Raw genomic sequence first — 24,476 nt, forward strand, 5'->3', positions numbered from 1 at the left:
TTCTGCATCAGTTTTTGAGACAAGGTCCCAGGTTGGGGGTGGGGATTTAGCTCAGTGGTAGAGCACTTGCCTAGCAAGCACAAGGCCCTGGGTTCAATTCTCAGCTCCAAAAGAGGTCCCAGGTTGGCCTCAAATGCTCAGCAATCCTTTTGCCTGAACATCCCATGTACTGGGATTACAAGAGAACAAAAATCAAACCAGCTCTTTTTATTTTTGTTTGTTTTAGTTTTTTGAAAGTTTTACTACATAGACTAGACTGGTCTCAAACTCAAGAGAAGAGATCTTCTGAGTCCTGGTATTAAAGGCATATGCCACCTTATCTGGTTTTTACTATCATTCTCAAAACTCAGTCACACACTTCCTAACTCTTCCTTTCCAAGTGTGCATGCACTGCACACAGAAACCCAGCTACTCTCACTTCCTCCTTGCTCCAGCAGTATGCACCCCTGAGTCAGATGTTTAAGTACCCTGCACATGTTTTTTTATCTCTCATACACATTCTTGGATTCTTCTATAAACAAATCTGAAGATAAAAATCCTAGCTGTGGGACTGACAGATTCCAACAAAAGATCTTTCCATTCATATTCCAACCTAAGGGTTTAAGTTACTTTTCCTGATATTGAGTTATTGTCAAACACTTACTTCACTAATAATTTGAACAGAAAAAGGCAAGGAAATGAAGGAAGTTGAATAGCTTGGGAAAGAAGTTGGCCCTTCTCACATGCTTGATTAAAGAACATAGAGGGTATCAAGTACCATCAATTCAGGCTGGGAGTAATGGGTCTGAAATAGTTATGAGACTATGGGAGGATGAGTTTCCACACAACTAATGAATCAAAACACGGAACTGTTTTTCTAGCCAAACTTGACTACCTTGAAGGAAAATTGCTATGGAGAAGTACGGGCTGATTAATTACTCCAAACAGTAACATTGCTGTGGTGCGCTTTGCTTCTGCGTTTGCTTCCCTGTGTTGTATCCTCCAAGCCAGCCTGAGAAACTGAGACACCTTGTAGCCCAACCCCCAAAACAACTCCAGGCTCAGTGAAAGAGGAACAGGCGCAGGAGAGAAAAGCCAGAAACTGCTTCTGAGCCTTCACATCTACTGCAGGCTCACTGCTCTACAAAACAGTCCCCTTCATTAAAGCCTATTTCCAAACTCTAAGTCTGGTGTGTGCTGTCCTCCAAGTTACAGGCAAGCTCTACAAGAATGTGAGAAGACGCCGGGCTGGTAACTCAGGAGACAGAGCCAGGCGGATCTCCGTGAGTTCGAGGCCAGCATGGTCTACAGAGTGAGATCCAGGACAGACACCAAAACTACACAGAGAAACCCTGTCTCAAAAAACAAAATAAGTAAATAAATAAATAAAATAAAATAAAATCAATTACTACTAGGTTACACAGGTTGGTGAAACGTCATTTATGAATAGATTTTCAAAGCCTACAGAATGAAATAACAGCCTGTAGGCTGGTTTGTGGTTTTTTGCTGTTGTTGGTCTTTTTGTGGGTTTTGGTTTTTGTTTTGTTTTTTTTTTTAATAAATTGAGAGTTGGAGGAACTGCTATCTACATCTTCCCACCTGAGATAAGGGCAGGGTCTCTCCTCTTAGAGTAATAAGCCAGAGAACACCAGCACCTGACTCCTGCCTTTGATGTGGGTCTGACCTAATCAAATTAAGGCAATTCATCACCTCACTCCTGCTGCTGACAGCCTAACACCCACTCCTACAGAGGGCTAATCAGCAGTACCCAGCAGCCTCTCCAGCCCTTTTTCTAGCAGAGCCCACATCTCCCTAACTGAAATTGTTTACATTCTTCTCCCTGAAAACTTGGGTTAAAACCAAGAAAACAAAAACTAAGTGCTGAGAATTTACCAAAGCAGTAAAGAACTCCATCAAGACCTGTAACAGGTAGGTAGTCCAGCTCCACTAAGTAAGGGAGCACCTGGTCTAAAGTGTAGAGGTGCAGCTCAGTGGTATAAATCCATGGGATCAATCCACTCTCTCACCAATAAAAAGAAAGAAGCCAGGTATGGTAACACATGCCTTCAATCCTAGCACTTGGGAAGCAGATCTCTCTCTGTGAGTTTGAGTCCAGCCCAGTCTACAAAGCAAATTCATTGCCACCAAGGGCTATATAATGAGAACCTGTCTCAAAAGACAAAGAAACTAAAAACAACCTCAGGCTTGCACTACTATAATATACATAAAATCTGGGTTGGGGATTTAGCTCAGTGGTAGAGTGCTTGCCTAGTAAGCGCAAGGTCCTGGGTTCGATCCTCAGCTCAATATATATATACACACACACACACACACACACACACACAAGTAGGTGGCTGGCAAGATAGATCAGCATACAGAAACATACATACAATAAATAAAAAACTTTTTCATTATTAAGTGTAAAATAAATAAAACTGTGGATTAACTGTAAAATACAGATAGCATAGGTACATGCTAGGTGTCCAGCCTGTGAGGCCAGTTTCTATACTCAGACCAGCAAGTAAAGTCACGATCATCTTCCCACAGAGACTGCCCACCTAGTTGAGGAAGTAGATATAAGCAGACATGGAGTTCTAGCTGTTCCCCCTTCTCTTCCTTACAGCTAAAACCATCCCCTATATGAAGAAACAGGAAAACCCTCTAAAATAGCCTTGAAACTCAGAAAAAGCTTGTAAAATGAAGATCTTTAAGGTAACTTTTCACACATAAAGAATGGCCCCTCATCTTATAGAGGGGGACACCTAGGCTTCCATAGTCCCCCCATGTGGTGAGCACCTGAGTAGTAAGAACCCGTATTCTAATCCTGAAACTCTGCCCACTCAGACACTCTTAAACAAAAGGAAAAAGGGAGAAAAGACAGCCAAAGAGATGAGACCAGAGGCAGAAAAATAACAATCAGGGAATCTGAAAGTTAAGGAAGAAAAGAACAAGAAGAAGAAAAGGGGACAGGGCTAAGAAGGGGACAGTCAATCAACCACAAAAAGCATCTGGAATTTTACTCTTGCAAGCTGGGCATGGTGGCGCCTGCCTTTAATCCCAGGGCTCAGGAGGCAGAGACAGGCAGATCTCTGTGAGTTCCAGGATAACCTGGTCTACAAAACAAGTTCCAGGATAGCCAGGATTGCTACACAGAGAAACCCTGGGGGAAAAAAAAAAGCAATGCCCGCACCCCCCAAAAAACAAAAAAAACTCAGAATAAATAAATCTAAAAATATTTTAAGTAAATTAATAATTAATTAAATAAAATAAAATTTAAAAATATTTTTGGGACCAGCTAGGTAGGGTAAAGGTGTTTGACAATTCACCTTGATCTTTCATCACCCACATGATGGAAAATAAAACAACTTCTACAAGCTATCCTCTGACCTCTACACACCTTCCACGTACACAAACATACACACACACATAAATGTCAAAAAAATTTTTTTTAATTTTAAAAATACTTGCAACTAGCCACAGTAGCCTACACCAGTAACTCCCAACATGTGAGAGAGCAAAACAGGAAGAGTCTTCTGTGTTTGGGCCAACTTGGTCAACAACAGAAACAATGGCTCCAAAAACAACTCATAACACTTAACTTAATGAAGCAGGAAGATTGTGGGCTCAAACCCAGCCTGTGCTACATAGTGAGATTCTGTTTCAAAACAGAAAAGTATATATAAAACATAAATACTCTTAATCCAGTCACCCACCCTTCAACACGGTCTTTAGGGGAAATGAACATATGACATATACTGTGATTTCCGGAAGTAGACAGAGGCCATCTGCTCTTTCCTCCCCCACGGAGTATTGGCTTCAGGCAGTCAGATATATGACCTGCTATTGTGCTTTATCAGAATCTGTGAAAAAATGAGTATGCTAAAAGATGTGCGAAGAGGAAGAGGTTGGAGAAAACGAACTTGAGTCCTCTGGAAAAGCAGCAAGCTCGCTCGCTCTCTCTCGCTCTCTCTCTCCCTTTCTCTCTCTGTTTTGCTTTTGAGATAGAGTTTCTCTGTGTAACAGCCCTGACCAGGCTGGCCTCCAACACATAGAGATCTACCTGCCTCTGCCTCCTGAGTGCTGGGATTAAAGTTCTGCACCACCACTGCCCGGCTGCAACAAGCTCTCTTAACCACTGAGCACCTCTCTCCAGGCCCTGCTTGTTTCCTTTTTCTTCAAAACTTATTTATTGGCCTTGAGGTGGTGGAGCACGCCTGTAATCCCAGCACTTGGGAGCCAGAGGCAAGCAGATCTCAGTGAGTTCGAGGATAGCCTGGTCTACAAAGCAAGTTCCAGGACAGCCAGGACTATTACACAGAGAAACACAAACAAACAAACAAACAAAACTTACTCATTATTTATTTTAGAGCTGGTGTACTAGCACATACCTTTATGACCAGCACTCAGGAAACAGGTAGATGGAGCTCTGTAAGTTCTAGGCAAGACTGGTCTATATATTAAGTTCCAGAGCAGCCAGGGCTACACAGAGAAACCCTATCTTAAAAAAAACAAAAAAAGGGCTGGAGAGATGGCTCAGAGGTTAAGAGCAGTGACTACTCTTCCAGAGGTCCTGAGTTCAATTCCCAGCAACTACATGGTGGCTCACAACCATCTGTAATGAGATCTGGTGCCCTCTTCTGGCCATGCAGGCACAGCACTGTATACATAATAAATAAATAAATCTTAAAAAAAAATTTGAAACCCCCCCAAAAAACTTAAAAACAAAACAAACAAACAACAACAAAACCCAACAGATTTTATGTGTATGAGTGTTTGTCTGCATGTATATGCATGCGTGCCACATGCATGCTTACTTTCCTAAGGAAGGTCAAAAAAGGTCTTTGGATCCCCTGGAACTGAGTTACAGATGGTTGTAAACCATCATCTGGGTGCTGGGAATCCAACCCAGGCCCTCTGTAAAAGCAGTAACTGCTCTTAAGCACTGAATCATCTCTCCAATCTACAGCTTTTATTAGATATCTCATAATTTATACAAAATAAAAAAGAGCAGATAACAAGTACCAATTATCAGAAAGATGACAGGCATCATTCAGATCATGTTACTGGGTGAGTTCCAGGACAGCCAAGGCTACATAGGAAAACAAACAAATAGCAAAAAAAAAAAAAAAAAAAAAAAGTCAAAGGCCTTGCCTAAAGTCACATTAGGGAGGATCTTAGGGTCTATTTGGAAGATTCCTTCCTCAATCCCAGGTTTCTACTGTTGAGGGTACTGCTCTCACTGTCCAACATAATGATGCTCATTCCATAAATCTTGCCTGTCTTGCCCAACAGCAGCAGCCCTCACTGGGTAGGGAGACCTAATCTCTGAGAAGTCATGACTCAACACCACAGTATCACCAAGCCCCATATAGATTTCTTCCTAAAAACTCTCCTTGTAACAAGTGCCAGCATTTGCAAACTTAGCTCACATGGTACATATGTTTTATTCCTTCATTTGGCAAAAATGATACGGTACTTTGAATCCTATCACTGAGAAAGAAACAATATTCTGCTCAGACAGAGGATAAAACAGGTTGAGTTAGAGTAGAACAGCCTGGGGGTGTTCTCTCTGTTTAAACACTTGCCTAGTATTTTACAAAAGGAGGAAAGGAATGGAGAGGACACTAGAGAGGAGAGATACCAGGAAAGACAGACTGAAATCTTTTACTCACAAGATCAAGAAGGAATTCCAGGACCATTCCAAAGCCTACAGGTATTCCAAAGCCTCACCAGGTATCTGCAATCACAGAGCAAAGCCTTCAGCCTCTTCCTCTGCCCCCTATCCTACATGCTCATCCACCCTTCACAGAACCCAATAAAGCACAATACATCACACGTCTAGCTCTCTATATGAACCCAATAATCCTGAAGAAAGACAGAGAAAAACAGAGAAAACCTCAGACAATTTCCCCAGGGACACAGTGGCCCAGAGTCAGAAACAGAAGTTACTAAGGTAAGTTGACCTCAGAGAAAAACATCCATAACCAGAACAAACATAGTTTTGGGGGTTTTTTGGTTTTGTTTTTTTGCTGCTGTTGTTGTTGTTGCTTTTTGGTTTTTTGAGACAGGGTTGCTCTGTGTAACTGCCATGGCTGCCCTCGAACTTACTTTGTAGACCAGGAAGGCCTCGAACTCACAGAGACTCACCTGTCTCTGCCTCCCGAGTGCTGGGATTAAAGGTGTGTGCCATCATACCCAGCACAAATCTGTTTCTTAAAGAAAACTACGATGGTGCACGCTTTTTTTTTCCCCCCAAAGATTTATTTATTTATTATGTATACAGTGTTCTGCCTGCATGTACGCCTGCAGACCAGAAGAGGGCACCAGATCTCATTACAGATGGTTGTGAGCCACCATGTGGTTGCTGGGAATTGAATTCAGAACCTTTGGAAAAGTAGCCAGTGCTCTTAACTGTTGAGCGACCTCTCCAGCCCGGCACATGCTTTTAATCCCAGCACTCAGGAGGCAGAGCCAGGAGGATCTCAGTGAGTTCAAGGCCAGCCTGGTCTACAGAGCAAGTTCCAGGACAGGCACCAAAACTACACGGAGAAACCCTGTCTCAAAAACAACAACAACAACAAATCTGGGGCTAAGGGTGTACCTCAGTGGTAGGGTACATGCTTAATTAACATGTACACAGTTCTGGGTTCAATTTCCCTCCAACATCAAACCACAAAAAAGAAGTTTTTGTTCAAGGCCTCTTGCCTACTTCCATATCTAGAGAACCACAATCTAGCATAGCATATAACATCTTCAGTGAGTTTTAGCATCAATAAAAATCAAAATAATTAAATAAATAGATTTAAATATGCAATTTCATCCACAAATAAATCAATCCTATGTGTTACAGAAGATTTGAAACACATCTGTGAAAGGCCCGGGGGAGAGCCCAACCTCCAGTGATTACATACTCAGCCACCCTGGGCAGACCTACTTCTCCGAATACGGCCTCAGATCTGCTACAAGGCTCAGGCCCACTAGGGCTTCACAAGAATGTCTATCAAGAAGAAGGGTATGGTGGCGCATGCCTTTGATCCCAGAACTCAGAAGGCAAAGACAAGTGGATCTCTGTGAGCTCTAAATCAGCCTGGTCTACATAGTGTATTCCATGACATCCAGGGCTATGTAGAGACCCTGTCTCAACAAAACAAAAAGAGAATGTTTATCAAGATACGTGGGGCTGGAAATGTAATACAGTGGTAGCACTCTTGCTTGGCATGGGCAAGGCCCTGGATCTGAATCCTCAGCACCTCAAAAACAAAAATTAGAACATGGCATAAACTTAAAAAAAAAAACAAAAAACCTGGGTGGTGGTGATGCATGTTTTTAATCCCAGCACTCAGGAGGCAGAAGCAGGTGGATCTCTGTGAGTTCCAGGCCAGCCTGATCTACAGAGTGAGTTTTAGGACAGCCACAGCTACACAGAGAAACCCTGTATTGAAAAACAAAAACAAACAAACAAAAAAATGGCATAAACTAAGTGTGATGTTATACTTGAAAGCAAGAGGCTTTCAAGTTCAAGGCTAGTCTGAACTACAAAGTAAGACCCTAACCCCCTCCCCCCCAAAAAAGCACAACAAAATATCCAAGTGCCGAGCCAGGGCCGAAGTATACCCATCATCTTCCAGAACCCTCCTCAACAGCAACACAGCATGGTGAAACAAGCCTAGCCCCACAACACCCCGTTACTACAGCAGCCCAGACACAGAGGCCACAGAGCGGCTGACACTGAAGGAGGGCACAACCCACAATAGACCCTATTATCCCTGGAACCCCATGACAGGATGGAAGAGGGTAGGCCAGGACATTCCTCCACCCCCACACACCACAGAGGGAAAGGGCACTGGCAGCCTGGGGCACCAGGGGCCTAAACAGGAAGAAAGTCATTTTCTTCTTCAGCTGTTAAGATCAGAGAGAACCCCCTCCTCTTAAAAAAAAAAAAAATTAGAAAGGTAACCTGAGGTGCAATCAATTAAATCCGGAAAAACTAGACGGCCTATAGAGGAGGCCTTTCTAACTCAGTAATGCCCAAATAGAAGGAAAATAATACTAAAGGCTTTGGGAATACAAGTTACCCGCACACCCTGTCTGTTCAAGAATGACAATGAGACAGAACAATCAACTTCTGCTAAAGATTTCCTCCTATCCCAAGGATTTCAGTCATTGTCTTTCTCTTTTTGAGTCAGTGTCATGTTGTAACCCTAGCCCACTCAAAACTACTACAGAATCGTAGCTTCAGATGGGCTGCAGGTCTACACAGACTGGCGTACTCAGTGCTGCATGCAGGTCTGTACTGTTTAACCTACTGGCAAAATAGTGTTACCTTCTGCAGGTAGCAGACGAAACAGCTGGGAGCGTTAAACCTAGTATAGGAACAAGTGAGACAGAAATCCTACTGTTATCTATTTGTGACTTTAATGAATTCTGGTTTTAGATCTTTAATAAAGAGCTTCTCTTATACTCTCCTACCAAATTTTCCCATTCCGGCAATTCAATCTTTCCAACACCGCTCAAAGATCTAAAAATATAAGACACTTACAATCTACTTTATTTTTCCCTCTCCAGAATCTAGCCCTGCTCAAGAGGAGCTCAGAAGGCTGGACTCTACTATAAAACACAGTATTTAGCAAGGCTACCTGAGCAAGAGGCATATTTGATGCAAAGCTAATATCCCAGCTTAAGCAAGAGAATCTACACAGAACATTTATAGTGATGAAAAGGATGTTTTATGTAAATACTCCACTGTAAATTAGTGTCCAAAAAAATGGATGATGTCCAAGGTTCTAATTAATATCCAAATTTTTAAAATGCCATTAAGAAGTTGATTATTCAGGGTTGGGGATTTAGCTCAGTGGTAGAGCACTTGCCTAGCAAGCGCAAGGCCCTGGGTTTGGTCCTCAGCTCTGGGAAGAAAAAAAAAGAAATATTTTTGTGAGAAAATTTTGGGGTTTGGGATTTAGCTCAGTGGTAGAGCGCTTGCCTAGCAAGTGCAAGGCCCTGGGTTCGGTCCTCAGCTCCAAAAAAAAAGAAGTTGATTATTCTCATAAAGGCAGTGGTGGCACATGCCTTTAATCCTAGCTCTCATGAGGCAGAGGCAAGTGTATCTCTGTAAATTCAAGGCCATTTTAATCTACAGAACTAGTTCCAGGACAGTCAGAGTTACAAAGAGAAACCCTGTCTCAAAAAACAAGGAAATAAATGAATAAATAAATAAGAATTTGACTATTTTCTACATTTTTCTTGACAAAATTTTGCTGGAGACCAGGGAAGACTCACCTGAAATCCTAGAATTTAAAGATTTACTCTATTTTTAATAACTTGTATGTGAAGGGGAATGTGCATATAAGTGCAAATGCCTTTAAAGGCTAAAGGTATTGGATCTACTGGAACTGGTATTATAAGTGGTTCTGAGCTGCCTGATGTGGGTGCTGGGAATCAAACTATCTTCTGGAAAATCAGTATAGATTCTTAACTATTGAGTCATTTCCCCAGCACTTGTAATCCCAGAATTTGGAAGACCAAGGTAAGTTAACTTACAGGTCGCCTGGGCTGTAGAGAGACTTGGAAACTAGACCTGGGAACTTACCAAGATCCTGTCTCAAAATATAACTTAAAGAGGCTAGGTAGCCCAGTGGTAAATCGCTTGCCTAGCATGCTCAAGCCTTGGATTCAATCCCCAGTAATACACATGCAAACTAACTGGAGAACCAATCCAGCCTTAGAGAATAACTTGAGCTAATTAGGAGAGGTATTTATGTCCCCCTTTTTTTTTCTGCTCTCTTCCCTCCACGTAGTCTCTCTGTCTCCCTCCACATAGTCTCCCTCCCTCCCTCTCCCCCTCTCCTCCTCTCTCTGAATAAAGCTCTAGAAAGGTTTAAAAAAAAAAAAAAAAGAGGTATTTATGACAATCGATGCAGAACTTCATTTCTACCATAGAATATTATGATCATTTTCATTGGTTTTTGTTCTTAATTTTAATATTTATTTTATGTGTAAGGGTGTTTTGCCTGCATGTATATCTATATACCACATGCATTCCTGGTGCCTGCAGAGGCCAGGAGTTGGATCCTCTAGAACTGAAGTTCTGGATAGTTGTGAGCAACTGTGTGAATGATAGAAACCAAACTTGGATGCTCAAAAAAAGCAGCATGTACTCTTAACTGCTGAGCCATTTCTCCAGAACCCCCCACTTTGGAATCTTCTTAAGCAATCCCCTATGTACCCTTGGGATGCCTGAGGGGAAGATATTACCAGGGATAAAACAGAAGATAACCAGAACACTTGCAAAATCAAAGGAGGAATGTCTCCAAACCTCATTATTTTGAAAACCATACTATGTATACTAACCTAAGAAAATTAACTTTTTTTGTTTTGTTTTTCAAGACAGGGTTTCTCTATGTAGCCCTGGCTGCCCTAGAACTCATTCTATAGACCAGACTGGCCTCAAACTCAAGAGATCCACCTGTGTCTGCCTCCTGAGTACTAAGATTAAAGAAAGGCATTCGTAACCACTGCCCAACAAAAATTCTTTAAAAATTTCAGGACCGGGCTGGAGAGATGGCTCAGAGGTTAAGAGCACTGGCTGCTCTTCCAGAGGACCTGAGTTCAATTCCCAGCAACCACATGGTAGTTCACAACCATCTATTAGACTTGGTGCCCTCTTCTGGAGTGCAGGGATACATGCAGGCAGAACACTGTATACATAATAAATAAATAAATCTTTAAAAAGAATTTTTTTTTTCAAGACCAATGTGATGATGGTACGCTCTTTTTTTTTTCCTGGAGCTGAGGACCCAACCCAGGGCTTTGAGCTTGCTAGGCAAGTGCTCTACCACTGAGCTAAATCTCCAAGCCCAGTTTGAGAGTTTCAGGCCAGCATGGTCTATACAGAGTTCTAACCCACCCAGGGCTGCATAATGAGACCCTGTCTCATAACAAAAAAGAAATAAACGAAAAAATCAATTGTTCCAAAACACATATACCAATCAGTAAAAAGAATTCTGTAAGGGGAGTTTGTTGTAGACACCCACATTTAGGTACAAAACAACATCAGTAGCAATGAAGAGAAAATGCCAAAAAAGGCAACCAAATTGGGCACTGGCCACTGTTTCTCTGAATATGACACACCCTTTCCAAGTGTTTCACTTGCCCTTGAGCTCTCTAACTGGCACACTCCCCAAGGGCTGTGACTGTCTCAAAAAAGAAAGAAAGAAAGAAAGAAATCTGTGGCAGCACATACCCTTAAAGATGAAGGGAGCATTTGGACTTGGGTCTTCAAAAATTACAAACTCTTGGGCCCTTGGACCAGTCCTAGATAAAGGACCCTACCAACACTCCTGATGACCTGAGTTTGATTCCCCAGGACCCACATGGTGAAAGGAGAGTGTAGCTCAGTGGTAAGAGTGCTGCTTGCCAAACACACTTGAGACCCTTGGCTCCACCCCAGAAGCCACTGAATTATAAATAAAGGTGCTGTATGACAGAGCCCTCTCCTCACTGTTACTGCCTTCTAATGGAATGGTTAATCATGTTGCCAAGAAGCCCACTCTCCTTCCTCTCTCCTTTGCAGAATTTTTTTCTTTTCAAGTGTCTTACCTCACCTTCCAGTGCCAGGCAGCTTTGAAAGCTTTATCTTCCTGGAGAACAGAGGCCCTGCCGGAACAGAAAAGAAGACTACTGGTGAGCACCCAAACTGAAATAGAATTACACCTACTAACCAACACGGAAGGAGTAAACAATGTCACTTTAGTCTGCTGCCTATCTCACCCATTAGTCACCCTGCTTGTCAAAAGACCACTGTAAGGAAATGAAATGTTTTACGCAGTCCATTCAAGACCAAAACTTACGAAGTTTCAGATAGCAAAGATGCAAAATTCATTCCAACATCTATTTTTTCTTTGTAGGTGTACAGTGCAGATAGATGCTGGGGGAAGTGCTGTGCTGTGCTGTGTGCATGTGGAGCCAGTCAGCGGCCCTGAGTGCCATTTCTCAGGAGATGCTTGCCTTGTTTTGGGGACAGGATCTTTCACTCCGACATGAGGCCAGACAGTTACTCTAGGTTATGGCCAGCGAGCTTCAGGGATCCACCTGTCTCTCCCTTCTGGACATTAGGATTTGTAAAGCCCTTACCACCATAACCAGCTGTTGATGGATGCCAGGGAACAAACTCGGGCCCTCACGCTTATACAGCAAGTACTTTAACTGAGCTACCTCCCCAGTCCTTATGCTTTGTTTTTGATTTTCTGGAACAGGGTCTCATGTTGTCCAGACCACTCTTGAACTCAAATCCTCCTGCCTCCACCTTCCAAGTGCTGAGATTATAAGTGTGTGGCACCATTCCCAGTTTTGTTTTGTTTTTTCTCAGTGCCCCCACCCCACTTTGGCTTTTTGAGACAAGGTCTTTCTACATAGACCTATCTATCCCTGGCTAGCCTGGAACTCTCTACCCCTGGCTAGCCTGGAACTCTCTATGTAGACCAGGCTGGCCTTGAACACACATAGATCTACCTGTCTCTGCCTCCCGAGATTGAAGGTGTACACCACCATGCTCAGCTCTGAGTTTTTTGAAACAGGTTCTCATATAGCCCAGGCTAGTCTCTAACTCAGCTACATAGCTGAGGCTGGGCTTAAACTTCTAATCCTAATGCCTCCACCTCGCAAGTGTTGGGAATACTTTGGACAGCAGTGTTCTTTTCCTTTTAGGGTTTCGTTTTTCCTATTTTTGTATTCGTTTATGTGTATGAATGTTTGCCTGCATGTATGTATGTATGTATACACTGTATGTGTGCCTGGTGTCAGCAAAGTTCAGAAGGATCAGATCCCCTAGAACTGAAGTTATGGATGACTGTGCGCTACCATATGGTTTCTGGGAGCCTAACTAGGATCTTCTGCAAGAACAGTAAGTGCATGCTGCCATCTCAGCTCCATCATTTTGATGATGTGTGCATGTGCATCTGTGTCTAAAACTCAGGTTGGCATCATCCCTGGTTTACGTAGTCATGGGGATTGAACCCAGGGCTTTATGCATGCCTAGCAATAAGAATTCTCCAAACTGGACTACATCATCAGCCTCCCTATGAGTATTTTAAAAACCATGATTCTAGTGGGAATGATCTTCTGGATACTTTTCATTTTCTTTTTTCTTCTTCCTTTTTTTTGGGTTTTTTTGTTTGTTTGTTTTGTTTTTCTCTGAACAAGGTCTCAGTAGGTAACCTAGGGTAACCTGCAATTCACTAAGTAGCTCAGGTTTGTCTTAAACTTTAAGGCAGTTCTTCTACTTTAGCCTTCCCAGTACTGAGATTATAGGCTTGAGCAACTACACCTGACTCGAGTTTTGTTTTTGTTTCTTAAGATTTATTTTTATTTATATTCGTGTGTACAGGTGTTTTGCTTGTTATGTGTATGGGTGTTTTACACACACACACACATTTGTCTGTTCCCAAGTTTGGAGTACCCATGAAGGCTAGAGGGCGGCAATGGACCCTATGGAACTGGAGTTCTAAATGGTTGTCAGCTGCCATGTGAATGCTGGGAACTGATCCTGGCTCCCCACTGCTCTTAACGATTGGGCCATCTCCCCATTCAAGCTTGGGTTTGTTGTTGTTGTTGTTCTGTTTGGATAGGGTCTCACTCCATAGTCCTGACTGGCCTGAAACTTTCTATGTAAACCATGCTGGCTTAGAATTCTCAGGGATCCACCTACCTCTGCCTCCAACGTACTAGGATTAAAAGCATGTACCTACTCCTGGCTCCAGTTGAGCTATTTCTTTAAAAAAGGTTTATTTTGTTTTGCTGGTGGTGGCGCACGCCTTTAATCCCAGCAGCTAGGAGGCAGAGGCAAGTGGATTTCCGTGAGTTCGAGGCCACCTTCATCTACAAAGCAAGTTCCAGGACAGCCAGAGCTGTTACACAGAGAAACCCTGTCTCTAAAAACAAAAACGGGCAGGGGGAAGGAGATACCACAGTTTATGTGGAGGTCAGAGGACAATTTGTGGGAGTCAGTTTTTTCCTTCCACCACGTGGGTCTTTGGAGATAAACTTAGGTTGTCCAGTTTGATGGCAAGTATCTAACTGCTGAACCATTCACAGACCTTTTCAGCTATCCCTTCTTAGTCTAATTGTTTCTTAAAGTATTGATTCTGTCCAAGCTGGAAATGTGGCTGTTGAGTGCTTACTGAACATGTATGAGCCCCAAGGTTTGATCCCCAGCACTTATGAACTGAGTGTGGCAGTGCACACCTGCAATCCTAGCACTTGAGAGATGCAAGCAAGAATATCAGAAGTTGAAGGTCACCTTCTATTATTTAGCAAGTTTGGTCCTCCAACAGTGAGTCTGAGACCAGCCTGGGATACACGACCCTGACTCATTTATAGATAGATAGACAGATGGATAGCCTGGAATACAAGACCTTGACTCATTCACAGACAGACAGACAGACAGACAGGCATATATATTTCTGTATGTATAGATGTATCTAGGGTAAAAATATAAATCAATGGTAAAGTATCTGCAGAAGAGAAAACTGACTCCACAAGTTATCCTCTGGCCTCCATGCATGCCATGACACATGCATGCCCCCACAAACACATCATACACACACAATTTAAAAATAGACACACGGGAGCTGGAGAGATAGCTAAGGGCTAGCTACTTTTCCAGAGGACCCAGGTTCAATTCCCAGCACCCAAATTGCAGTTCACAACAGTAACTCCAGTTCCAGGGGACCTGACACCCTCACACACATACATGTAGGCAAAACACGAATGCACATAAAAATAAATCTTTTTTTAAAATACAAACACACTATACACACGTATGTATACATATGCATAAACATTTAAATCAAAATTCCAGCATATTCGCACACACCTATCATCCTAGCACTGGAAATGCAAAGGTAGAAAGCCAGGCCTACATAGTGAGTTCCAGACCAGCCAGGGCTACAATGAGATTCTGGTGCAAACAAACAAAATCAAATAAAAGAAAACATGAGTCAGATGAAGTCACTATATTGCTCAAGTTTTATACAAACTGACTTTACAGAATGATTCTGTCATCGTTGCTATCTGCAGTTCCTAAGCCTGTGCCACTGCAGCCCATCCACCTCACCACCCAAGGCCCAAATCAAGAAAAAAAGAAAGGAAGGAAGAAAGAAAGAAAGAAAAAAATTGCTTAGTTATCAAATCCAAGCAACAGAAAAATAGGAAACACTATTCATTAAAGCTAAATTAGGCCCTCTAGCTAGTGCAATTCTGTAAACTCCTCTAAATCTCTATTTATAGAAACTGCTATTGAGCAGTATCAGTAGTGATCAGAGTAAAAGAGATGGACGTTAGCGGCTGAAGGAGCATGGGACTCTGTGGAGAACCGCTTGCTTTCTTGTCTACACTTTGAGACAGTGCCCTACCATGTAGCACAGGCTGCCTCTAATTTCAGTCTCAGCCTGAGAGCTGGAATTACACTAACATTACACCCAACCTAGGAAGACTGTTTGAATACCCTAAAGTATGGGTTTACAAGGACCTCGTATGAAATGACAGCAGGACCAGCTTACTCCCAGCCTGCAGTGTTGACAATGTAGCAGGAGCAAAGAGAGCAAAAGGATCTAAGGAGAAAGGCTTGAGCTGGGTATAGTGGCACACGCCTTTAATCCCAGCACTAGGGAGGCAGAGGCAGAGAGGTAGGTGGCTCTCTATGAGTTCGGGGCCAGCCCAGTCTACAAACAAGTTCCAGGGCAGCCAGGGTTACAAAGTGAGACTGTCTCAAAAAACAAATAAACAAACAAATGTCTTAGAGCTGAGTATGGTGGCACACACTTTTAGTTCCAACAGTCAGTCGGGAAGCAGAAGGAGGTGGACCTCTAAATTTAAGGCCAGCCTCATCTACATAGTAAGCCCCAGGTGAGCAAGGACTATATAGAGAAAAGCTGTCTCAAAAAAAGAAAGGAAAAAAGGCTTAAAAATGGTGGCAAAGATGCAGAAACTTCTTAAGTAGAAAGAGGTGAAAAGGTGGGGAAATCTTGAACCAGCACACAGCACACACTAAGAACACCCCACCTGCATTAACTCCTACTTCAAGGTCCTTTGAGGTTCAATACTCTTTCAAGTCCTCTTGCTCTTCATGCTCATACAAGGTCTCTATTTAATCTGACATTCTGTTTGTAACCCACATGCAATCACAATCTTCAACTACTCAAGTCTAAATGGCAGATAAAGGAAACAAAGTTCTCATGACAGACTTCCTATCTAGGCTAGGCCTTGCTCTTATTTCCAACACTTCTCCCTTTTTTTCTCCTGTAAGGCAGTCTCACTCACCATAGATGTTGCCCAAACTGGCCTGGAATTTCCCAGCCACCCAGGACAGAAAGTGCTAAGATTACAGGCATGCACTATGTCCAGCTAAGTCCTTTTTTTTTTTGTTTTTGTTTTGTTTTTTTTGTTTTTTTTTGTTTGTTTGTTTTTTTGAGACAGGGTTTCTCTGTGTAGCTTTGCACCTTTCCTGGATCTCACTCTGTAGACCAGGCTGGCCTCAAACTCAGAGATGGCTCTGCCTCCAAAGTGCTGGGATTAAAGGCATGTGCAACCACCACCCAGCCTCATTTTTTTTAACCTTTCATAAAATGGGCCTGTTGCCACTTGCAATTACACTATGTTAGCTGAACTCTTCATCAAGAAAGCTGGGCAGTGGCCGTACACACCATTAATACCAGCAGTTGGGAGGCAGAGGCAGGAGGATCTCTGAGTTCAAGGCCAACCCGTCTACAGATAGAGTTCCAAGACAGCCAGGGTTATACAGAGAAACCCTGTCTCGAAAAACCATTAAAAAAAAAAAAAAAAAAAAAGATTTTGTCTCAAAAAACCAAACTGAGGGATGAGAGGCAGCTATGTGGTTGGGGATATAGCTCAGTGGTTACAAAGATACAAGTGTTCCTTGTGGCCAAAGTGATCACTCTTGTTTTCCAAGTCTCTGCTGGTCACTGCCTGACCTTTCCACTCAACAGATCCTATACACTTACAAAAGCCCTACCTTGGACCTTGTTTCTCTTCACCTCACTCCTTACTACTTACTTGTTCAAGTCCACTATCTCCCCAAAGAACCAAAGCAATGACTAATGCTTCTTTTTTTTCAAAGGTTTATGTCTATGGATATTTTGTCTGCATGTATGTCTGCACACCAGAATAGGGAGTCAGATTCCATAAGGCTACAGTTATAGTTGTGAGCTGCCACATGGGTTCTGGGAATTGAATTTAGGACCTCTGGAACAATAGCCAATGCTCTTAACTACTGAGCCATCTCTCCAGCTCTAATAGGATCTCTGAGTTCAAGGCCAGCCTGGTCTACTGATGAGTCTGGGAAAGCCAGGGCTACACAGAGAAACCCTGTATCAAAAAAACAAACAAAAAAGCTCGGTGGTGATGGTGCATACCTTTAATCCCAGTACTTGGGAGGCAGAGACAGGCAGATCTCAGTGAATTCCAGGATTGTTACACAGAGAAACCCTGTCTCAAAAAACCAAAAAAAAAAAAAAAACCAAAAAAAAAACAAACAAACAAAAAAAGCAGAAATTGATCACATCACAGCTGTATTCCAAGACCTTCAGGACTCCCAATTCCTCTAAGCTCTTCTCTGCAGCAATCTGGCTCGAAGCCAACCTTCCAGAATGCTCAGTGAGTACAGGTCTTTTGTCTGTACTTGTTTTCTCCTTCCAGATACTGACCTTCTACTACTGCTTTCAACAAACTAACACTTCTTGAAGGTCCGGCTGAAGTTTGTTCTCCAACCAGGTCCTAGAGTGCTGTGGGATGTTCAGGATGCTGTGAATGTGTTGCTCTGATTGGTTGATAAATAAAACGCAGCTGGGGATTTAGCTCAGTGGTAGAGTGCTTGCCTAGCAAGTGCAAGGCCCTGGGTTCGGTCCTCAGCTCCGGATAAATAAAAAACGCTAATTGGCCAGTAGCCAGGCAGGAAATATAGGTAGGATAAACAGAAAAGGAGAATTCTGGGAAGTAGAAGGCTGGGTCAGTAGATGCCAGCCTACCACCCAAGGAGCAGCATGTAAAGCACAAAGGTAAAGTCACAGAACACGTAGCAACATATAGATTAACAGAAATGGGCTGAGTTTGAATGTAAGAGCTAGTCAGTGGTAGGCCTGAGCTAATGGCTGAGCAGTTTTAATTAATATAAGCCTCTTTATATTTATTTGGGTCTGAGTGGTTGTGGACTGGGCAGGACACAGGTAAACTTCAGCTACACTAGGGCCTAAGCCCGTGGCTTACTTCAACATGGTGCCAGAACAACTAGCATAGGGCTTGAAAAGCTGTTTGTTTGTTTGTTTGTTGTTTTGCTTTGTTTTAAAGCAGGATCTCATTGTGTAGCTGTGGCTGGCCTGGAACTCTCTATGTAGACCAGGCTCTGAAATTAAAGGCATGCACTACCACACCCAGCCAAGATTTTTTAATTATGTATCTACATCTGCACGTGCACATAGGTACCTATAGAAGCTAGGAAGCTGTAACTCCCTAGAGCTGGAGTTACAGACAATTGGGAGCCACTCCACATCGGTGCTAAAAACTGAACTTAGGTCCTTCACAAGAATGGCAAGTGCTCTTTTAAGTTATTTTTATTTTATGTGTATGAGTATTTTGCCTGAATATACCATGTGTATGCCTAGTGTCCAGAAAGGCCAGAAAGGGGACACTGGATCCTGTCTGTAACACCAGTTCCAGGATTGTGAGCCACCATATGAGTGCTGGAAATGAAATCAGGGTCCTCTTAAGAACAATAGGAGCCCTTAACCACTAAACCATCTTTCTAGCTTCCCCCAACAAGATTTTATTTCTGTGGGCCAAACATGGTGGCAAATACCTTTAATCCCAGCATGGGGGTTAGGGCAGAGACAGGCAGATCTCTGAGTTTGAGACCAGCTTGTTTTACATAGTAAGCTCCAGGCCAACAAAGGATACATAGTGAGACACTTTCTCAATCACCTCACAAAAATTTTTTTATTTCTACTGTGTATGCCTATAATCGCAGCATTTTTAGAGATGGAAACAGGAAGAACAAGGGTTCAAAGCCTTGGGCTATACAGTAAATTCAAGGGTAACCTGGGCTACACTGAGACCTTATCTCAACTAAGTCCTGGATTCTGAGAATGGCCCCTCACATGTTCCTCAAGTTCCATGTGAGGCCCTATCATTTCTGTTATCACTCTGTCCTACATCCAGACCACAGACGTCCCCGCTCAGCAGTCACCAGAGAAGACTCAACTGAGCACCCCTTAACAGCGTAAGACAACAAATGCAGATCGCGTCAAACATCCAGCCTGGGTTTAAATCTCGAATCTAACCAAGTACGGCAGTGCATACCTGTCAACAACAGCATCTGGGAGGCTGAGGCAGGAGGATCAGAGATTTGAGGTAAGCCTGGGCTAGATAGTAAGACTCTTAGAAAGAATGATGATACAGGGCCAGCAAGATAGCTCCACAGGCAAAGTAGTTTGCCTCCGAGCCTGACTGGGGCCTACATGGTAGGAAGAAAAAACAACTCCCACAAGTTTTCTTTTCTTTCTTTTTTGAGCTGAGGATTGAACTCAGAGCCTTGCACTTTCTAGGCAAGCGCTCTACCACTAAGCTAAATCCCCAACCCACAAGTTTTCTTTTAACCTTCCCAAACACACACTCACTCACTCACTCACAAAATAAATACAATTAAAAGTGTTTCCTGGGGCTGGAGAGATGGCTCAGAGGTTAAGAGCACTGGCTGCTCATCCAGAGGTCCTGAGTTCAATTCCCAGCAACCACATGTTGGCTCACAACCATCTGTAATGAGATCTGGTGCCCTCTTCTGGCCTGCAGTCAAACATGCTTTATACATAATAAATAAATCTTAAAAAAAAAAAAGTGTTTCATGCTGGGCATGAAGGCACACTTCTTTAATCCCAGCACTCAGAAGGCTGAGGCAGGAGGCGTGTCACAAGCTCAATGTTATCCTGATGCAGAGTTCTAGACCAGCCTGAGCTACGTAGGGATACCAATGCACTAAAACCAAATGAAGAACAACTGAGGGTCCAAGTATTATACAACCCAGCAGAAAATAAACAAAGATCTCTGTATGCAAATTTTTATTTATAATAACCCAGAACTAGAAAAAAATACAGGTGTCCTCAAATTGGCTATATTCCTGAGGGTGGCCTTGAACATCTATCTGATCATACCGCTTGTACTTCCAGAGTATTGGGATTGGAGGCATGAGTCCAGATTCAGATGCTCTTGAAATTAAAAAACATCGGGTATGGTGGTGCATACCTTTGAATCAGTACAGGGAAGCAGAGACAAATGGATCTCTATGAGTGAGGCCAGGCTGGTCTAATGGAGTTCCAGAACAGCCAGGACTGTTACACTGAGAAACTGCCACAAAAACCACAAGAAAAAAAAATCATCCGGGCACGGTGGTGTACACCTGCGGTACTAGCATTCATGAGGTGAAAGCCAGAGAATCAGAAGTTCGAGGCCACCTTCAGCTACATGAGGAGTTTGAGGCCAGCCTAAACTACAGCAAACTTTCTCTCAAAATAAAAAAATGCTCAGCAGTTAAGAGAATCTGTTGTTCTTCCAAAGGACCTGTGTTCAGATCCCAGGACCCACATGGGAGCTGTGAACTGCCTGTAACTCCAGCTCCAGAGGATTCAACACCTCTTTTTCAGGCATCCATACCCACAAGCCATACACACAGACACACATTCATACACAAAAATAAAAATAAAGAGAAAGCAAACCAAAAAATCCTATGTACATGATAAGGCATGAGGTGTGACCTGTTCTTTCTCCTGTGAGTCAATTTCCTCAACTAGCATAAGATTTCAGGGAGCTGGGGTGATGGTTCTGTCGATTAGAATGTGTGCTCCAAGTAAGAACTCCAGAAATAACAGTATGGGAGGAGGGCAGACAGGCAGATCCCAGAATTAACCAGCCAGCTACTGCTAGTTTAGGTGAAATACAAGCCTCAAGTTTAGTGAGAGACCGAGGTGAGTAATAGAGAAAACCATCCTCCTCTGGCTTCCATATGTGTAAGTGCACTCACATAATGCACACACAGCAGAATGCAAGGCCCTCAACTGCAAAAGGTTATCAGTCCAGTCCATCTCATCACTGGCCCAGGAAGCAGGAGAAACTACCTACATCTGCAGGTAAAAGACCGAGGGGGGGTGGCACGACTTTAGTCCCAGCACTGGGGAGGGTAGGGGGGTTGGCAGAGCCAGGCGGATCTCTGTGAGTTCCAGGCCAGCCTGGTCTACAGAGCGAGAGATCCAGGACAGGCACCAAAACTACACAGAGAAACTCTGTCTTGAAAAAAAAGAACATGCTAGTCATGATGGTGGATCCTTTACTCCCAGCACTAAGGGAAGCAGAGGCAGGAGGTCTCTGAGTTCAAGGTCAGCCTGGTTACAGAATTCCAGGACAACCATGGGGAAAAAAAAAAAGGAAATACAATGTTCCATGTTCAAGTAGGAGCTAGGGGAGGTATGTTTAGTTGGAAACAGGTCCAGGCTGCCCTATAACTCCTATTCTTAGGGTCTTCTCTTGTTTGTCTCAGACTCCTTAAATCCTAGGATTTACAGCTACCACACTCAACCAAGCTAGAAGTTTTTTAACAATCAAATGCTAAATCTCTCCTTTCCAATCAAAGTAAACTCCCTCTAATTCCTCCAAACCCCATCATTCTTAATACCTAACAGACCAGCAAATCTGTCAGTCACCCATTCAGCAGTCAAGAGTTTTAAAGGTCAGTATGGTGGCTCAGGCCTTGTCCCTGGACTTAGGAGGTAGAGGCAGAAAGCTCACTAGTTCAATGCTAGCTAGCCTCACTACATAATGGATTCAAACCACCTTAGGCTTCCGAAGACCCTGTCTCAACACCAAAAGGTTTGGAGGTTTGTTTTGGGGATTCAAACTTAAGACTCCACCCATAATATGCAAAATCTCTACAACTGAGCCATACCCCCATCTCCAAAAAAAGGTGGCTTTAGATCCTTGGTCATACTTAGACTTCTGGCCTGCACATTCCTCAATTCAGGCTTCCTCCCCCATTAGGCTAGCCACTCCCTTTGTACTACCTTCTCAGTCTCCCCTCAAATGGCTCTTCCTCCCTCCTCTCGGGTGGCTGACTTCACTACTACCACTCCCTAAGTGCCACCAACATATCTTTCTAAACACAGGTCTGGATTATGCCACTCAAATGATTAAAAGCATTCCCAGGCTCCTGTACTCTCTGAAGTTGGAGCTCCTATGTGCAAAGACTGCCCAGAGCTCCCACCTGTCTAGCTGGAAGACTCCCAGGTACTATTTTAGACACTCATGTACTTGTAGTTCCGGGTGCACAAGGCTTTATGTCCCCCAGCTAATTCTTGCTGGCCCTGAAGGCAAAAGCTCAGGAATTCTCTCTTCAGGCTATCATGTAAGCACATTCTGTAGGTAGCAGCTACTAGTCATAGGTTCTGATTCTCATTCACCAAATCCCAAAATAAGTTCTTAAGGGCAAAACAAGATGCATTACATGGGTCCCCAAGGCCTACCCAGAAGTTGGCAGGTAGTAAAGCCAAACATTTGCTAAATAAATGCATTTTGCCAAATCAGTTTTTTGTTTTGTTTTGTTAAGAACAGTGAGGACTTGTCCGCTGACACTTTAAACAGAAGCAAATTTCATGTTCCCACCGGGTGCCCCTCTGCACAGAGCTCCTCACTCCTACCTTCTTCACACGGGATCCCACAGGCCTTGCACTCCCTAATGAGACCTGATTTCTTCAACAGTCCCTATGTCCTGTAAGCACGCAGGCGATGCTCTGTCCCTGGCTTCAAGGCAAAAAGAATTTTAACTCTTCATATTCAAACCATAGATTTGTACTCCTCCACAACCCGTTCCTGTGGAAATCTTCAGAACTGGAACATACTAAAAGTATGTTTCTGACCATTCAGCACAATATAAGCTGATATAATTGCAACACCCCATTTCCATCGCTCTCCAAAACATCTGGAAGCACACCCAACTCTATCCGGAGTTATGTCCTATAAACACCACCTTCACTTCACGAGTCTGGCTTCCATGCCAGGAACAACTTCTACTCGCTTATTTAGGGAAACAGCAGCCTGGACTCTTAAGTTAGACCTCCAGGCTATAAAGGTACTGCCCCAGACTAGGTGGACCAGTCAAAAACTTCGTCTTCACCATTAAAACTGATCCTGATGTAATTCAACTCAACAAAAGCTTCTCAAATTGTAGAGATTAAAAGATGTATTTTTAATTGCCCGTTGAGTTCGTCAATAAATGAACTTGGAATTATGGCAAAAAGACTATTGAGTCGACACGGTGTTTCCTCGGGGAACATTTTCCAAATACCGCAAATGAACCTGGTGTTCCAAATACCCACTGCAAAGGTAGTAAGGGAGGCTTCTTCCAAAGAGGCGCAACTGAGGGGGAGGAAAGAACCCAAAGACGCGGAGCAGCTCAAAGCAAGAGGCGGGGGCGGCGCCCTTCCCAGCCTCTGGCAGGAGCCCCACAGCGGCGATGCCGCCTAACTGGGCCGCGACCCCCCCCTCGCCCCCTGGAAATCCGGAGGCAGCCCGCAGGCCGCACACACCCGCGGCCGATGCGCAGGCCCCGCGTTCCCGGGAGCGCGGGCCGGGGCTGAGGCCTGGCCCGTGGCCGCGGCGCGCAGCTCCGGCCTCGCCGCCCAACGCTTCGAGCATTCATCCACCGGACGGAGAGCCGAGGGGCGGCTCCGCCCGGGCGGCGGCGCCGCCTCCTCACCCGCAAGGACGTCCGTGGCCGTGTCCCCGCCCCGGGCCGAAAGGGAGCAGCAGCAGGTGTTCCGCGGAAGGCTCGGCTGGAGGCAGCGGTGATCACGGCCCCAGCAGCAGGCAAGCACACGGTGGCGGAGCCGGGCGGCGCACTCACCCGGCGCCACCGGCAGGCCGCGGCAGGTGTTCGCTCCTCCGGGCCCAGGGACACCACTGCCGCTCCCCGGGCACTCCGCGCGAAGCTGCCGCCGCTGCCGCCCCCGAGCCCCAGGAGCGCGAGCGCCGCGCCGCGCCGCAGCCTCCGCGCGATCACGTACCGAGCGGTGAGAGGGCGCCGAGCGCGAGGGCGGGGCGCGCGGCCGGAGCCTAGCAACCGCCTGACACGCGAGTGCCGCAGCCAATCCCGCGGCCGGCCCCGAGCGGCGCCGACTGGCCTTCAGCGCGCGGCCCGCTCCTGCCTGCGTCGCTCACCCCGCAGCGCGCCGCACCCGCGCACAGGCCCCGCCCCGTCCCGCACCTCTCTGCTCATTGGCCTGTCACGCCCCCGCCCCGAAGGCCACGCCCCCAAGCAGAGGCCCCGCCCCCGAAGTCGCGAGTGGGTCCCGGGACACGCCTTAGCCGGTCCGGGTGGCTGGAAGCCCTTGGTAGTTGGTGTGGGGGAGGGGCACCTTTCCCAACTTCTAAAGAATAAACCGAGGTATGGA

General features: G+C 44.5%; 1 protein-coding gene across 11 annotated transcripts in view; it reads right to left on the minus strand.

Moving 5' to 3' along the window:
• Dag1 (dystroglycan 1) overlaps positions 1 to 24,263 on the minus strand; it is a 65,745-nt gene extending 41,482 nt beyond the window's left edge. The window contains exons 1-3 of one of the 11 annotated variants that reach the window (XM_036191743.1): positions 23,783 to 24,057; positions 11,580 to 11,631; positions 5,652 to 5,716 (exon numbers count right to left, since the gene is read on the minus strand). The gene's annotated coding sequence lies outside the window, so the exon portion shown is untranslated. Of the gene's footprint in view, positions 1 to 5,651; positions 5,717 to 11,574; positions 11,632 to 23,782 lie in introns of all 11 variants that reach the window. The other 10 variants (XM_036191742.1, XM_036191749.1, XM_036191746.1 and 7 more) reach the window with 10 other exon arrangements.
• Positions 24,264 to 24,476: the final 213 nt, after the last annotated feature.

Source organism: Onychomys torridus, chromosome 7 (genome assembly GCF_903995425.1).
Source record: "Onychomys torridus chromosome 7, mOncTor1.1, whole genome shotgun sequence".
In the NCBI taxonomy this organism is placed as follows: Eukaryota; Metazoa; Chordata; class Mammalia; order Rodentia; family Cricetidae; genus Onychomys; species Onychomys torridus.